At 50.5% G+C, this 4453-nt stretch overlaps 1 long non-coding RNA gene across 3 annotated transcripts; it reads right to left on the bottom strand.

Annotated features, from left to right (window-relative positions):
* Positions 1-213: 213 nt before the first annotated feature.
* On the bottom strand, positions 214-4078 carry LOC142912416 (uncharacterized). 3 transcript variants are annotated; one of them, XR_012934062.1, is made up of 2 exons: positions 4032-4078; positions 214-643 (listed from the first exon to the last, which is right to left on the bottom strand). It is a non-coding gene; the product is annotated as an uncharacterized LOC142912416 (long non-coding RNA). The 3 variants fall into 3 exon arrangements; XR_012934060.1 differs by lacking the exon at positions 4032-4078 and adding an exon at positions 3848-4023; XR_012934061.1 differs by lacking the exon at positions 4032-4078 and adding an exon at positions 1516-3807.
* Between the last annotated feature and the right edge of the window lie 375 nt (positions 4079-4453).

The following is a 4453-nucleotide window of genomic DNA, read 5'->3' as shown; positions in this document are numbered from 1 at the left end:
GAAACTCCACAACGGAGACACGCACCCCCTGTACCAACGACGGAGGCGCAGGGACAGATGCTCGATTACGTTGGAATCGATCTGCAGACGGCCAGCAGCTCCGTGTCGCCTTATCTCGATCCCGCGATCCCTACCAGGTGATAGTCCGCATCGAACCAAACCCCCGGCAAGGCCATCGTCTACTTAACGATGAGAGAAAACTCACACGAAATGTCGTTTTCAATGAATACGCTTTTAATGAAGAAATACAACTATACAATTCAAAACATAATACAATTAAAAGCTGTTTCATTTTCAAACTTCAAGACGGAGCATCGGGAGCTTGCGTGGAGGCGTCGTTCGCGTGCAATTTTTTTCGTGACTTTCCTGGCCCAAGGCCGCAAATGGTTGTGAGGGGCGCCGCAGGCGGTCAGGCTTGCTTCAACTCTTGGTCGTGAACATCCAGACGTGAATCAGCAAGGAGCATTTCATGTCCTAGTTCGAGAAAATCTACGTCAACACGTAATACAAAACTACAATTCGTGTTGCAGAGAATGAACCTCCTCTACGTGTAACCTTTGAGTGGTGTGCCACGTAACTGATTAATGATCCGAGTATGCTCCTTATTTCAAAGACGATGAGTTGCTGCAGAGGGAGATGCTTCCTGAAAACACAAAAATACCCTTTGACCTGTATCACAAGAACAATGAGTCTCACCTGAGTTCTCTGTACAGGTTACTTCCAAACACACACACACACTTTGTCCTAACATCACTTATTCAATGTTTGACCCTTATAGACAAAATTTTACATGTATGCACACAATCAGACAAGTATTCATTCTAAATTGAATTACTGCACTGAAATATACTGCATCAGGTTACATCGCATTAACAAGAAGCTATTTTAAAAAAATACGCACCGTCTGCTTAACCGTGTATGTACAACGTACTATTGTTGCGTCATTCAAAACGAGTAGGCCGTTGCATGCTGGCGTCTGGGTCAAAATTTATCAAATTCGAAACATTGCCTACAAACTCCACAACTAAGATGCCACATCAACCATCGCCCCCTACTGACAGGCTCTTGTCCACATGCAGGCCGGTGCAGGGCCACCACCTTGTACCACACAGGGGCAGCTGCTTCTTGGGGATGCTCTTCGTGTGTATGAGACGATATAAGACTCCGAATTGCCAGAGGCGATTAAGCAAGCACCATATAAGTGGAATAATTGAATAACAAAAATCACGACGTTTCGGCCAAAACACAAGTGGCCTTCATCAGGTGAAGGGACCGTGCTGTCATGATGAAGGCCACTTGTGTTGTGGCCGAAACGTCGTGATTTATGTTATTTTATCTTTTTACCTACGTGACTTTACCGAATAGAACCAAAGAGTATGGATCCTTGCAGTCACGAAAGCTTCAAATTTAGAATGTAATTATTAAAACCGAGTGAATGCCTGGGAGCTTATTGGCTCTCGCTGCTGGTTAGAGATTAACCCAACCCACAGGTCCACAAAGACTGGCCGCTCTTACCCTGCAGGTTTAACCTAGGAGCTGAGTGTTCAACTTCACATTCTTGTCATTAAAGGCCTGTGACAAAGGTGCATCTATTGGAGCGACCAGAGTGGAGTCGGCTCCGGGAGAGGCAACCACCTCGCCCCACGCTGCTCCTCCACTTCGAGGTCTGCGGAGAACTTCGCCACCACCACCACCAGCGTGGCGATCTTCACGGCTGTGCTCACTGTGGTTTTGCTGCTCACGCAGCCGGTGGTGGAACTCCTCGGAGGATCTCGGCGTGGGGGTTCGAACATCAACGGCTCCAACGCCACCACCACCACGATCAACAACTACTCGGGACTCGTGAAGGACGTCTCTCCACCGGCAGCGGTCGCCACCTGGGGACCGATGTTCACCAGCGGCCACGCAGACGGACAGGAGAGGGACGGCCCAGCCTGGCCCCCCCGGGATGTCTTGGCTCATGGACAGCGCGCCGACTCCTCTCCTGCACGCTGCGGGTCAGCTGTGCAGTAGCCACAGTGAGGACATAGTGGACAGCGTGCTCCCTGCCCTAGTGCAGGCTATGGGTCAGCTGTGCAGTAGCCACAGTGAGGACATTGTGGACAGCGTGCTCCCTGCCCTACTGCAGGCTATTGGTCAGCTGTGCAGTAGCCACAGTGAGGACATTGTGGACAGCGTGCTCCCTGCCCTACTGCAGGCTATGGGTCAGCTGAGCGGCAGCTGCCAGGATATAGTGGACAGCGTGCTCCCTGCCCTACTGCAGGCTATAGGTCAGCTGTGCAGTAGCCACAGTGAGGACATAGTGGACAGCGTGCTCCCTTCCCTGCTCCACGTCGTGCGTCAACTGTACAGCGGCTGCAAGGAGGCCATCGGCTCCACCGTGCCGCTGAACACCCCGCACATCGCCGTGCGTCTTCGGCGTTTCGTACGTCGCAGAGTTGAGTGAGCAACATCCATCGTCGTCATCGTCACCATCAGCCACGGTCAATCCACTGGCGGGTAGAGACTCCCCGTGCCGTCGCCACCTCCCACGATGCCGCTGTGCGGTGATCCATCCAGCACCTGACACGTGGAGCGATTTCATTGCTTCGTCTCCCCACTGGGCATCCTCTCGGATGACCACCTCACCGCCCATCAGCATCACTCGCCCCCTTCACACCATAATCTTTGGTTCTATTCGGTAAAGTCACGTAGGTAAAAAACAAAACAAAAAATCACGACGTTTCGGCCACAACACAAGCGGCCTTCATCAGGTGACTTTACCGAATAGCACCTTGCAGTCACGAAAGCTTTGAATCTAGAATTGATAACCCCTTCACACCCTCCACCGATCACCCTCAACTCCACCCGCGGTGTTTTCAGCAGCCTGGTTGGGCACTGGAACGGTATCCCGGACAGTGCCGGATTAAGCTCGTGCGGGTCCTGTGGCATGTATTATAAAGGTGCCCAAAATAAAATAATAAAAACACAATTATTAAAACGCAAAGTTTACACATTTACCGGGTCACCATTTGACTTTGTATTGTCTCGGAGGAAGTCCACCCACACCTCCACTTCCACAAACTGCTGGGAGTTGCCTCGCTCTGCCTCACAGTCAGAATTCTCCTCCTGCTTCACGTTGCCTCTGTCGATGTAAAGGTCCCATTTTCGAGTTGAATATTCATCTTCACATTTCACCTTCACTCCTTTGCTCTTCACTTCTTCACATTTCACCATCACCTCTTCATGTTTCACCCCGATACCTTTAAAAGTGTCCAAGCTGGGATTTTCTTCCGGTTCTTGTTTAATGAGGGATGGGCTCATGGTGGCACTTTGACTTTCACAAGCTGATTTCAGACTCCGCTCCTTGTGATCTTCTGATGCTTCTGTGTTCTCTGGTGTACTTTAAGTTGTTGTTGCTGTGCAAACGCCTTCCCGCACGGAGTGCACCTGAAGGGTTTCTCTCCTGTGTGTTCTCTGGTGTACTTGAAGATTTGATGAATCTGCAAACGCCTTCCCACACACACTGCACTTGAAGGGTTTCTCTCCCGGGTGTGTTCTCTGGTGTACTACAAGAAGAGATGAACGTACAAACGCCTTCACGCACAGAGTGCACTTGAAGGGTTTCTCTCCTGTGTGTGTCCTCTGGTGTACTACAAGAGTAGATGAATGTGCAAACGCCTTCACGCACACACTGCACTTGAAGGGTTTCTCTCCCGTGTGTGTTCTCTGGTGTATTTTAAGAGTAGATGAATCTAGAAATGCCTTCCCACACACAGTGCACGTGAAGGGTTTCTCTCCCGTGTGTGTTCTCTGGTGTATTTTAAGAGCAGATGACCGTGAAAATGCCTTCCCACACACACTGCACCTGAAGGGTTTCACTCCTGTGTGAGTTCTCTGGTGGGTCTGAAGAACTGATGGCCATGCAAATGCCTTGTCACACACTCTGCACTTGAAGGGTTTCTCTCCTGTGTGAGTTCTCTGGTGCTGTGTCAAATTTCCAGTCCAATCCGTGCTGTATGCACGCTGGTCGCAATGTTGACTTGTCGTACCGAGCTGCTGTGCTGACTGCCTTTGCTCCATCAGACCAGCGTCAGCTGCAGACAGAAAATAAGAATATCCACACCATCTACACGTCAGTATCGAGCCATGGAGGAATGAATATATACAGTCACACGTGACTTACACGTCTATATTCATTCATGTATTCATGACTAGCTGTACTACCCGGCTTCGCCCGGGACTTGGATCCACCACGTCCGGCCGCCTTTGTCTCCCCAGTGGCGATGTTCACACCACGACAGTTACTCGTTTGAGGCTGAGTCTACCTAGGGGAGGCCCAGAAGCGGTTCAAATAATCGTCACTGGTGGTGGCCATGAGCGGGAATCGAACTCGGGTCACCGGGTTCGTAGCATGGCGTAGCATTAACCGATACACTACAATGCGTTATGCTTACACACACAGACACACACA

Source organism: Petromyzon marinus, unplaced genomic scaffold, assembly GCF_048934315.1.
Source record: "Petromyzon marinus isolate PM22_M1 ecotype Great Lakes invasive population unplaced genomic scaffold, UKy_Petmar_22M1.pri1.0 PM_G_Scaffold_20, whole genome shotgun sequence".
In the NCBI taxonomy this organism is placed as follows: domain Eukaryota; kingdom Metazoa; phylum Chordata; class Hyperoartia; order Petromyzontiformes; family Petromyzontidae; genus Petromyzon; species Petromyzon marinus.
This window is presented reverse-complemented; position numbering and strand designations above follow the sequence as displayed.